The following is a 13,762-nucleotide window of genomic DNA, read 5'->3' as shown; positions in this document are numbered from 1 at the left end:
ATCGAATTGTAATATAATTTTGCTTAAAAAGTGACTACATTTTTTGTGTCATAATCTGTACCTAATTACATATAACATAATTTTTTTTTATCCATGTTCTTGCAATTTTCAATTTAGTCTTAGTAAAAAAAAATAACTTCACAGCCACTAAGGGCCGATTTAAAAAACCTATCAATAAAACATCTGGCAAACAGTTGTATTTCCCTTCTTTGTTATATAACACAATATTTTAGTTTCCTAGATTTTTGTTTATAAACAGGAGGCTATATATTTTATTTACCTATGTACTGAAATTTTTTGAAAGAAAATATAATATTGAAATTAAATTTCAAATGCATATTTTTTATTTTTATCGTGGAGGGGTTGGAGCCCGGTAATGTATGTCAATGTATGCACGCAGGCCCAATCTTCCTTCAGATTTGAAAAATATTAACCAAACTTCTATTTTGTAAATGAAGCACGCTGATTATTTGTCGTTTTATCTCTTTTCAAATTGCAGTGATATACATTTTAATTTAAAAATCTAAGTTCTGGAAAATAACATTTTTTGAAATTAGATGAATGTAATATGTTACATTAATCGAAGTTCAAAAAACGTTATTTTTCAGAACCTAGTTTTTTTTAATTAAAATGGAAATTTCATAAATATAAATCTTTAGGTCCGCTTAAAAAATATTCTGCATTTAAATTGATGAAATTCGAGATATAAAAAATCCGCTTTACAGTCTGCAATCATTTGCAGCAAGCCCTTTCCCGAAATTCTGACTCGCGGTTTGTTTTACAGTTTGTCAATTCGCAATTGCAATAGATGTGATACCAACACTTCAAACCGAATGCACACTACACTAATCCGTTTATCCAAATATAAACATTGCCAAGTAACCATAACCTTTAAAATAAAGATTTCAGTCTCAAATATTTCTATCAAGTCAGTCTTAATAACAACCATTCTAAAGTTTCAGTTAACACATTTGAATTTGATAGTTCAGCCTAGGAACTTTTATACAGATGGTAACCATGCAAATTACTAAATTATTTCCCAGAATTGCAGAAAAGCTGCAATAAAAATTGAACAAAACCGTTATTCCAAAAGTGCAAGTCTTTCAGATAAGACAACTTTTGCAATACGCTGCTGCTCAGTGCGCATGCCTACGTGCAAGAGACTTTGTAACTTGCAGAAAGAATTGTAGATTGTAAAGTTGGTTTAAGTGATCTTGATTAAGTTTACCTAATCAGATTTTTAATAAAAGAATTCCTTAAGTGTTTTCGCAAAAATCGTTTCAGCTGCGTCATCGTAATTGGTTCAATAAGTAGGTACCATCTTACATCTAGAAGGCCGGTATTAATAAAATTAATTCGTAATCGTTAAAATCGTACGTTTCAAAAATTTTTAGAGAGATAGCTTTGGTTCTTATGAGACATCTGTATATTAAATTATAATATTGAATAAGAAAAATTCTTTTATTTTAAAATGTACACTGAAACGTATTAAATGGCTATTTTGTTTTACTTCTTTTTTAATTACTCGACTATGTGATCTATCTAAACCAATATGTCAACAAAAATTTATTTGGAATGGTAATAGTAAAAACGTTTGTTAAAAAATTTATACATATACAGGGTGTTTGTAAATAAGTGCGACATATTTTAGGGGTGGTTGCCGAAGTTATTTTGTGAAAAAGTTCATATAAACAGGTCGAAATATGCTTCATCGTTTCCAAGATACACAGTGTTTAAATTTTAATTTTTTATTTATTTTTATTAATTATTTCAAAGTTTTGAAGATATTGGCTCGACATTTGATGGTTGTAGTTTATTTAGAACCTACAAGATAATGTATCAATAGAAATTAAAAATACACAACTTGCAATAAAATATATTTTATTTTCTTCCCCAAAAACGGTGCGTCCTACGAAAAAACTTGGAAGAGACCAATTTCATTCGGAATTGATGACGAATTTCTAAAAAGTATCAAAACGGGAAAAAGTCAGTGGCGTACCGAACGCCACCGGAGCAAGTAGAAATATTCGGATCACCCCAAAAAATGCACATTTATCCCTCCAAAGCGTTTTTCAAATTTCGAGTCAAATTCTTTAAAACTGAAATAATTGATAAAAATAAATAAAAATGTGAACATTCTATATCTCGGAAACGAAGCATATTTCGACCTACGTTTATATGAACTTTTTTCACAAAATAACTTCGGCAACCAACCCCTAAAATATTTCGCACTTATTTACAAACATCCTGTATATGTATGTACAGTAGAACCTTCTAACACCGATCACCCTAGGGGAATAATAAGTTGGTCACTAAATAGAGATTGTTGTGTTAAAGAGAATACATCAAAATGATAACTATTGATGTACGTTTAACACGACTTATTTGTATGTATATAAAAATCATAATTACATTGGTAACAACTTTTCCTTCCAAACATTCACGTCTTGAACACTAACATCAGCCGATTCGCCACATCTCGTTTTGAAGGTGATATCGTGTCTACGTCGAAATTTATCTAGCCATCCATTCGATGCTTTGAAGTAACTTAGTCCTAGCCTTTGAGCAACTTCAAGGGCTTTTGCTCGAATTATGGGTCCCGATATTGGTAAGTGCTTGCTGCGAGCCTTACAAAACCAGTTGAAGGTGATTTGGTCCACGGCATATCCATCGGTTTTAGGGAATTTTCTTTTTTGCTTAGCGTTGCCTCCCTGTTGATAGAAATGTTTAACTTCTTTTTTATTCTTTAGCAGCATTGTCACTTGAGTCTTGCCCACTCGAAATTTTTCCGCTAATCTCCTGATACTCAAACCACTTTTTTCACTTTCGTTGATAATATCAATTCTTTCTTTAATGGAAAGACGCTTCCTTTTTCCCGGCATGTTCAAAATGTGTTATATTTACGTTAACACTTAAGAATTCAAAATAGAACTAAAATTAAAACCAGATTCTCTGGGTTTAAGAAACAAATTTTGTGAAATAACGTTCTACCTACTTTTATGAGGGTACTGTATTGTCCTTTAATGGGAGGGGTTTTGTCATTGTTGTATTCTGGAAAATCTAGTAGACTGGTGCCCGCGGTCGTTTAAGAGAAAGATCTTTATTGAGGGAGTGCAAAAACAAGAGGATTTCCATTTGCAAATTCAGAGAATTCAAAATAGGTCGTTATCTTAGAAGTGGTCGCTTGACACAGGTGTATATCTAACAGAGGTTTTACTGTATGTATATGTATATTTACAAAATCACGTCTAACAATCACGTAACAATATATATAATAATTTGTTGCAGTAGTAGACCGGCCGTCCTTTGGATGCGTTTTCGTCCGAATTATTTTCGTCAGAAATCGGACTAATAAATTTTGTCAGATTTCGCCCAAGTTTTTGCTTTGTAGAAGTCGGTCGTACATACTGATTTATCAAATCACCATATTATAGTTGTCAATAATATGGATTAGGTACCTTTTGGAAAACAGTTATTTTATCCGATTTCTAATGAATCCAATTCGGACGAAAACGCATCCAAAGGACAGACGGCCTTAGGGAACATAATTACAATACACAAATACATATTTTGATAGAACGAATTGAAAATATATCAAAACGGCAGGACCGGCTCCAACCATTTTGTTGTGGTGAGAAAAGTAGTTATGATACACTCGTCAAAAGGTTTACCATTAAATATTTTAAATATATTTTCATCAACGAAATTTAATTATTTTAAGCCTACTGTTTATTTATACTCTTAACAGAAAAATCCGAGAGAGACCGCCTTTGGGTAGGGGATTCCCCTCTCCCCCAGCACCCTCAAAACAGAAAAAAAAATCACTTACCTTGAAGAAGGGAAGATATTGTATTGTTTTCAAGTTTACTTTCTAGGTTTGTTTCAAACATAATTCGATAAGAATAAGGTACAGAAGGCAATGCGGTTAAATAACTGTCAAAGTCAAAATCATAACCATTAATTTAAGGTAAATTTGTTTCTCTTTCGAGTTTGAGCAAATTTGAGTATTAAACATACAAGTCTACATTATAAAACTGACGATTTGAGCATAATAAGCTAGATCACGTTGGCTTTGTCACGCGTGCTACAATTTAGCAGGCAACGGTTTGAGCACCGTACCTAAAAGTTTAAACCTGAGAGTAGAAAAGAGAGATGGGGTGTACCCAAATACGGTCTCTCTCGGATAACGAGATAGCACTAGCATATGTTACAGTATGTTAAATTTCACACCATTGTAGACAAAAATTATTCATTTATTTATTATTTATTTATAGAAACATTGGAAATGACGCATGTGTAAGACTTCTGGTTTAATCTCTAGTTTCTAATTTTCTAAAAGTTATCAAATGCATTAAATAAAATATTTTATTATTTTTGACTTCTGTAAGTGAAGTGTGGAGAGAGGTTGGAGTTAGATGATAAAAATAATAATATATAGCCTAGATATTTTCTTTCTGTTTAAAACTATGGGTTTACCTATTTGCCATCAAATAGCAGGTAAAATTGGAAGGGTATTTTATTAGAGTTAGAGAAGTACTTCCAGGTAACAAAGTTTGATACTTTATAGCTATAATAGCTACCCAATATCATTTTGACCTGTTTTCAGTGCTTCGCAATTATAGATAGGTATGTACTTTAATTTTTTATGGGATCAATAATAAAATGGCTTAAAATGGAAATCATGATCTACCTCGATTTTCACGGTTTCCTATACGGTTGCAAAATAATTTTTAGAGAATTGTACAAAAAAAAATCCGAAGATTTTCCCCAAAAATAATACATTTTTTCGCAAAGAATGTCCCTCATAACATACATGGATTGCGTGAGCTAAAAGTAGCTATATTTTACTTAAACCAAATCATTTCTATGCACAGGTAAAATTGTTGTGCTAAATATTTGTTTATATACAGGATAGGAAAGTACCGATGGTCTATCTGAAGTTACGTGAGAGCGATAAAGTAAGGCATAGAAATCCATGCAATAGAGAAGGATGGCTATAATGAAGGCGTCTCTTAGTCACCGCCCGTTTCGCCCTTCCACAAATAAGATCCACTTCTTATTTGTGGAAGGGCGAAATGGGCGTTGACTATTAGACGCCTTCATTATAGCCATCCTTGTCTATCACATGGATTTCTATGGCTTACTTTATCGCTCTCACGTAACTTCTGATAGACCATCGGTACTTTCCTACACTGTAGATTCTAATTCAATTAAAAATATTTAGAACTGCACAATGAATGAACCTAAACGACAATCTAAATTCAGGTAGGTAAATTCCAATTAGGACCGATTCCTTTTTAAGAAGCTTCATTGTACCCTTAATTACTATCCAAATATCCCTAATATGCTAATAACTTAATTCTTTTTGCATTTAAATGTTTATAATATTTTTTCCACGAAATTAAAACAGTTTTATTATATTAAATTTAATTATTTATTTATTAATACAAATAAATTTAATTTTAAACTCGAAGCAATGTAGCCAATACATTTTCAATTAATATTAACTTGTACTGTTTATTCAAGTAGACCTTTAACGGAAAACAGAAGAAACCTACATTTTTAACGAAAAACTGCACTATGTATACAGGGTGTCCCCTCGGGGATTTTAAATGGGCACCCGATATATTATTGCATTTTTGACGTCTACGTGAAATTTGGGGGTCACTTTATTAAATATTCTTTATACCTAGGAGTTATAGAATTTGAGATATTAATATTTAAAGAAAATATTTGACAGATGCAAGGGTCCCCAGAGAAGCTAGTAATAGTACAGTCATTGAAGCTGAAAATCAGCTGTAACCTCCGAATTCTTAGAAACTGCATGGATTTGCATGAAAATTTAGAATAAGGCTCATCTTGGGCTCAAGTTCAAAAGTGACATAAGCCCGATTGACGCTTTTTGTTTTTAGGGGTAAAAACTACCCCTAAGTGTAAAAAATTGAAAAAAAAAAACAGTTTTAAGCATTTTATTGATACAAATCTTGTTCAAGCACAAAGATTAAATAATGTTCCATGTTCTCGAACATGTTTTATGATATATTTGATCTTTTCGACCCTTTATTTAACCCTTAAAAACTACCTCTATGCAAAAAATAATGATAAAAATTACTTTTTAAAGATTTGGAATGATTAAATCGTGCAATTATTTAAAATAAAAATTACCTTATAGCTAATAAAAGAATTTGCCCCTTGCAACCCCTGAAAACCACCCCTGTATTGACAAAAATGATAAAAAAATACTTTTTAAAAGCTTGGAACGCTATAACGGTGCAATTATTTAAAATAAAAATTCCGTCATTGCTTCTCATAAGGGTTGAAAAGTGTTTCAACCCTCATAAATCACCCCTGTGCTAAAAAAATTATAAAAAATTACGTTTTAAATCTTGGAATGCTATAATTGTGCAATAATTTAAAATAAAAATTCCCTTATATTGTTTATGAAAGAATATTTTACTTTTGCCATTTTCAACTCTTATAATCGATTTTTAAACATAATCGATCATAAAAAAATGCTACGCTGCATATAACACACTAAATTGTTTTACTTATTTTATTTGTATAATATAATATATAATATATAAAAATGAGAAAGCCTATTTTGCTCCGAAAAAATGTCATTGGTTTTTTTACTATAACTAGGTTAATTTTGAAGCTATAGTATCCTACAAAAAAGCATTTTAAAGATAATTGCAAGAGCTGTAAGATCGTTTGCATATAAAACATTTTAAGTCCTTCGTTTTTTAAAGGGGAAGGATCGAAGGGCTCGAAACAGGTCGTTTTTTCACTAAAATGGATACCTACTTCAAGCGGCGATATCTCCTTTATTTTTTATGCTATAGGAATAAAAAAAGCAAAATATTTGTTGAAAAAAAACCTACATTTTTGTTGTCTATCATTTTTTACGTATCTTTTATAGTTTCAGAGTTATTATATAAATAAGGCAATTTTTTTTGAATAATGAAAGATACGTTTTCAACTTTTACCGTACATTATTAAAAAAATACGCATTCTAAACCGGTTTTAACTTCAGGATCATATGAAAAACACTAAAACAAAACTAATTGCAAAGGGTCTACGATTCATTTTAATTCTGATGGAAATGGTACAGCGTTTACTGCTAATTTTTCCTTAGAAAACATGAGGAACCCATCTGTTTTTGACGATAACTCCTTCAATTTTGCTCTAATTAACTTTTATAAGTGCTCATTTTCATCACAAAAACTCCAGGAGCCTTATACACGTAAAATTAATCCTTTTTCCGTTATTTGATGTTGAATACATCGATTCGAGTATTCCCCCCAAAACAAGTCCCCTTCCACTAACCATATTTCGCTTTGTATAGGACGTACAACACGTTTTAAAAAACGATTTTCTTTGTTTATTTATAAGCTACATTTTTGTTCATTACACTTTTTTTTAATAAAATGCGAGTTTTTGAGTTATTCGTGAAAAATACTTTGAAAAAGAGTTTTTTTTCACTCAAAATCCCAAGTTGTCAATCGTGAATAACTAAAAAACTATTTTTTTGCTCAAAATATGATTCTCTATCGATTTCCAGCGTTATTTTTGAAAAAAATTTCTACCCTCGAGAAGGGGTGTCAACCCCCAACAGGGTGGAAGCGTCAATCGGCGCTATGTCACTAATGTTCATTGACCTTTTCTCTAACTATCTGCCAAATTTCAAGGCGATCGGTTCAGTTTCAAAGAATTGGGAGGTGAAAAGCTTCAATGGCATAGGTATAACTAAATTATGATATACCAACAAATTAAAACATTTAATACTAGGTGTTTCATTTTTGTTGTTACATTTTGATAACTTCAGACAGCTATAATTTTGTTAACTCAAATGGAACACCCTGTATTTTTTTACTTTGTCGTATGCAGATTGAAATTTCGTTTCAAGCCATATAAGCATTGTTAGGGTTACCGTTACTACTTTTAGAGATATTTGCAATTTTTTATTATTTTTTTTAAATATTTACCAATGTAGATACGTTATTAATTGTAAATAAAACTAATTTGTTGTAAAGTAATTATTTTTGCTGTTTTAAAAAAGCTGAACTACGTACAGTAGATTTAGCATAATTAAAATAGGAATGTAGAGAAATACGATATGTTTTCACGCTTTTTTCTTATTCAGCCCCTTCAGCAGCGAATCGATGTTAGACATATTAAATTAATCCAAAATGAACAAATTAACAACAAAATTAAACCGTAAAAAGTTTAAATTTAAGTAGAATTCCATCATGTTCCAAACGCTTTCGAGATGCAACGGTGGTTAGTCATCGCTGTTCTGTTGCAATGTCGCATTTGAAAGCGGATGTGCCGACTGTCCTCGCACCTGGTATGAAACGGGAACGGATTAATACTTCACTGTTTCATTTAGTTGCGAAAATATAATAGAAACAGACACATAAATTCAAATTTTTCTCAAAAATTGGTGCAATAAATATAAAATTAATATTTTTATTACTTTAACATTATGGTTCTATAACGAGTGCCCAAACTATACAAATACAGTAATAATGTTCTATTATTTCTCTTGTTTCGCACTGCTTTAAATATTGAAACTATAAAAAAAACATAAAAAATACAATTTAATGAAGACATATTTACGGCTGTCCCTAAATAATGCTTTTTTTGTTTTCAGTGAGCATTGTTCGGTGCTGATCACGATGAGATAGCCTGGAGGGAAACGAGGTAAGCCATAGTGCATTTAAGTAAAAAGATAAAATACATGAAAATATAAGTAATGCAACCGACGTTGAACGTTTGGCGTTACAAATGTTTCCATTAAATTCAATGTAACTCTACCAGCGTTCATCGCTGCCTTAAAAACCAAGTCTCTCAATCTCAATGAATACAACATTCAAAGGTGATCTACCGACAATGTGTCATCAACAAGGATTTTAACATTACAGTCTGCAATTTTATAAACAAGGTGCGTTCTATCGAAAAGAGTAAGTTTTTTTTATTTACCGTTCTTTAAAAAAGTACTACTATTTTTGCAAAAATTATAATTTTATCATTTTTTTGGACTGCTATGCTTTTACAATTTTTTTACACTTTTTCAACATACACGGTCAGAAGACAGAAGTGTTTTAGGGTTTTCTAAAAACTATTACAATAAAGAAAAATTAAATATACAAGATCAGTAAAAAAAGTCATGACAAAACAAAGTGGCTTTTTCTTTAAGGGCCCCATATTCTTTAAATAGTGTTTTCCGCAAAGACAAATAATTTCAAACATTTAATAACTGAATAATCTAGAGCTTATTAAATAATAGGAATGTTATGTCATGCCACCTGAGTATTTTCAAAGACGCCGCAGTAAAACGAATAAACAGGTGCAAAAAACGATCAAACCATCAAGGTTTTAGGTACTGAAATCTACGAAAATACTAACTTTTTTATATATAATTCCACATGTAAATATTCTTATAACATTTACTTGCTTAGTCCTACATATAAAATTGTTTACTTTTATTTATAAGTACGTGAAAATAATTCTTAAAATGTGGGGTTAGGATAACAGAAAACGCATGTTTTACAAACGCTTCTTTTTTAGTTATTATTTTATGTGGGTAAATTTAAATGGCAACAATGAATAAACAAAACATCATGGATTTTATTTTTGTGCTTACTTTTGTTCTACACGTTTTACTTTTAAAGATTTCAGTACCTAAAAACGCCAGAAATTTCACTATTTCTCGGCCGGGAATATGGCCACCTTAATGGAACACCCTGCATATTATTTCATATTTTAATTCTAAACAAAATGCATATAGCACATCATGTACCTACCTAAATTAACCATTTTCTATATATCGAACTTTAAAAATAATTTTGCTTATAAATTATACAAAAATATTAATTTTATAGTCTATCAAGTTAACTTTGAAAGTTTCTAGCTTCACAACAACGCCGTGTCCTTCTTTTGTCTAATGGTGATTATCTTGACAACACATGTCAAAAATACATTTCGTGTGAATAATTTTCTCGCAAAAATGACACGTTGAAGTGAAACCGAGTGTATTGAACTTTTAATGGTCATAGAAGACGAAATTGTGACGAAGTAGTGGAGGTATTACAGATCGACGAAAAAGTGGAAGACCAGTAAGCGTTAATGAAGAAAATTTTGTTTAAATCGGAAAGTAAGCCGACACAACAGTAGGTATTTGTCAGACCAAAATCCACATTGGATGGGGGAAGTTCACACCCAACGACCACAGAAAGTAAATGTTTGTTGTGGTATTATTGGTGGACACGTCATAGGACCCTATTTTATAAACGGAAATTTGACCGATATTTATTACTTTTGCAAGAATATATTATTCCAGAGCTTAAACGATAATCTCCGAACAATAACAGTCCCAATTTACCGGCAGAATAAATATGGTTTCAACATAATGGGGATCTTCCACATTTTGGACATGTGGTACGGGAATGAAATTTTCCTGATAAGTGGATTAGACGCAGATGGGCAATTGAATGGCCCGCTAGGTCCTCCGGTATGACCTCGCTTGACTTTTTTCTGTGGAGTCACATAAAAAATGTAGTCTACCAAAATAGGCCGCAAAATATCGAAGAATTACAGGAAAGAATCAGGCATGAAATTTCCATTATTCCTCCCAACACCCTTTTAGATTCAGCGAATTCATTAATGTCAGGAGGTAAATGGTGAACACTTTGAGCACTTTATAAAATAAAATTCTGAAGAAAATATTTGTTGTTTCTTAAAACTTCTCTCTTTTTTTTTATTCTGGCATACCTAGTGTTTTCATAAAATTTAAAATATCCAGGACATTCAATAAAAAAATACATTTTATCTGCTTCCACTATAGGAAATAGACTACTAATTCATCATTTTTAAGGAGGTAAGTGGATTTTACCGTAGAAGTGGAAGTTGATATGGACAATGGAGGTAAGTTACCTCACTTACCTCCGTAGGGAAAAAAGCGATTTCGAGTTATAGAATTTTATGAACAAATAAATAGAAATATTTGATGAACATTACATTTTATTAATTATTATGAATGAATATGTATAGTAATTGTACAGTTATTACATTTAGTAACATTTATAAAATCTGGATAATTACTCCCCTCTCCCCTCGCGTTTACTAATTGTCACATTTTTCTCAAAATGATTTGACCGCTCCATTTCAGTCACCGGAGGCTCAATATTATTTGACTTAGAACAGCATGATGCGACGTACTACTAGAATCTGGAGTTGAAGTGTCATTGTAAAGAATCCTGTTGGCTATTTCATTTGTGTTACTTAAACTGTCAGTAACATAACTTTCTGCAATTGAGGCTAATTTCCACCCACCATGTCTCTTGATTGCTAATACATCAGCTCCTGTATTAGCCAGTAACGTTGCCGATGTTCTTCGGAATGAATGGTATGTATACGTTTCAGGATGTTCCAGTCTCATAAACTGTGCAATCTTATTAGGAATCATAGAAAGGATATTCTTCAGCCTTGTTTGAGGTGATATTAAAAAAAATAAGATCACCTTCTCATGGCCACTTTTTACCCGCTATGAAATGCGGAAATTCAGTTGATGATGGTCCTGTTTCCAGGACCATCATCAACTTCATTTTTTTAAATACGACCCTGGAAATTTTATTACATTTTTTGCACGCCTTCATGACTCCCAATATTGTACTGCCTCAGCTCGAACCAGATTCAGACGTTTTGCCTTGAAAAATTAATCTTCAGTGTATTCGTTCCAAATGTATCTAAATTTTTTATTTAGATTTCTTTGTTTATTGAATTATCGTACACTGTACCTAAGTGTCGTTAGACCCTGTGAAATCCATCTAGTTATTTAAACTATTACCACCACGCATTAAAGTAAAAAAATTATTAGTTTTATTCCCGTGCCCATAGTTATTTCTAGGCATCTCGAGTGCTCAAAATTCAAACAAATTCCAATCTATTTTTTTTTAGGATATTCATACAAATACTTCTGACATACTTGCGGTTACAGATAAAACTAATCATGTTAGGCTTGATTTTTTAGAGGCATAATGTTGGTCCCCTGATTACGCAACTTTGCCCCCATTTAAGCTACTTCGTACCTCTTACCGTTTCCGAGATCCCTATAGTGAAAAGCGAATTTGTAACAGTCTGTATGTGTAGAATTGAAATACCTATGTAATAATATATGTCGGCATCACTCTTGTAACCGCCTATGAATTCGTAGCCACTCGAAGAACTGTCACCGTCGATGGAACGTTGAGGGCTTGTTTTTGTTTATGTTACAGAAATATTAGAGTACCAAATTGTTATCTCTTCAGGGTTAAGTTTTAGCCTGTGTGTGAAAGACCATCATTATCTAACTTTTGTAAACACTTCCTTATATGGTCATGTTTGGTAAAAAGTAAATTGATAGGGTAAAGGAATGCACTGGGTAACGCCCCTGTGAACGGAACAAAACTGAAAGCCCGGGAAGCAACTGCATCATTCAATTGATGAAATAACCATAGCCGTGTGGCTTTTACTATTATTATTAAGTATTATTATTATTGTTATTATTGTTTTGATAGAAAAGTAGTAGGGCTGACAGTGGCGGACCGTTAGTTCCTATTTTATAACTTGTATAACAGCTCCCGTATTTGTAATAAATAGTGCCACGTCACCCGTGTATTATTTCGATGGAGACATTGGAGCAAACTAATTCCCTAATGAAGGGGGTTTTCGGCCCGCAATTTTTTTATTTCAATTTTTTTTACAATTTTCTCTACAGATTTATAAAATCTTAACAATTTTACGTAAAAAATATTATCTTTGTCCAAATCGATATTTCCAATGGTTTTCGAGTAAATTGAGTTTGAAAATTACTCTGCTCTTTAAGTTATTAGGCCAAAAATTACAAAAATCTGTTTACCATGGCAAATAAAAGACTGACGTTGCCACAACGCTTAACAATTTAAGTTATTGATAAACTGTCAATTGAGCTTTGCAGTGTTTAATTAGTAAAAGTGGTGAGTGGAAAATTTAAGTATACAACATTATTGCAACTCATAAAATGGAGTCATATTCAAACACGGAAATGGCAGATATGCACTTTATGTACGGCCGTGCGGCTGGAAATGCATCAGAAGCGAGGCGTCTGTATGCGGCAGCATACCCGAATAGAAGACTTCCTTCTCGACAGGTATTTCAGAGGATCCATCAACGTTTAAGAGAAAATGGTTCGTTCCAACCAAGAGTAAATGATCATGGCAGAGACAGATTTATAAGAACACCGGTGATGGAAGAAAATGTATTGAGAGCTGTGCAGGACAATCCAAGGGTTAGTGTAAGAANTTATTAGGCCAAAAATTACAAAAATCTGTTTACCATGACAAATAAAAGACTGACGTTGCCACAACGCTTAACAATTTAAGTTATTGATAAACTGTCAATTGAGCTTTGCAGTGTTTGATTAGTAAAAGTGGGGAGTGGAAAATTTAAATATACAACATTATTGCAACTCATAAAATGGAGTCATATTCAAACACGGAAATGGCAGATATGCACTTTATGTACGGCCGTGCGGCTGGAAATGCATCAGAAGCGAGGCGTCTGTATGCGGCAGCATACCCGAATAGAAGACTTCCTTCTCGACAGGTATTTCAGAGGATCCATCAACGTTTAAGAGAAAATGGTTCGTTCCAACCAAGAGTAAATGATCGTGGCAGAGACAGATTTGTAAGAACACCGGTGATGGAAGAAAATGTATTGAGAGCTGTGCAGGACAATCCAAGGG

General features: G+C 32.3%; 1 protein-coding gene across 3 annotated transcripts in view; it reads right to left on the bottom strand.

Moving 5' to 3' along the window:
* Window positions 1–13,762, bottom strand: part of LOC108903915 (bromodomain-containing protein 4-like) — a 41,429-nt gene that overhangs the window by 5,260 nt on the left and 22,407 nt on the right. The gene's annotated exons all lie outside the window — the stretch shown is intronic.

This window comes from Anoplophora glabripennis, unplaced genomic scaffold (genome assembly GCF_000390285.2).
Source record: "Anoplophora glabripennis isolate ALB-LARVAE unplaced genomic scaffold, Agla_2.0 scaffold123, whole genome shotgun sequence".
NCBI classification, from domain to species: Eukaryota; Metazoa; Arthropoda; class Insecta; order Coleoptera; family Cerambycidae; genus Anoplophora; species Anoplophora glabripennis.
This window is presented reverse-complemented; position numbering and strand designations above follow the sequence as displayed.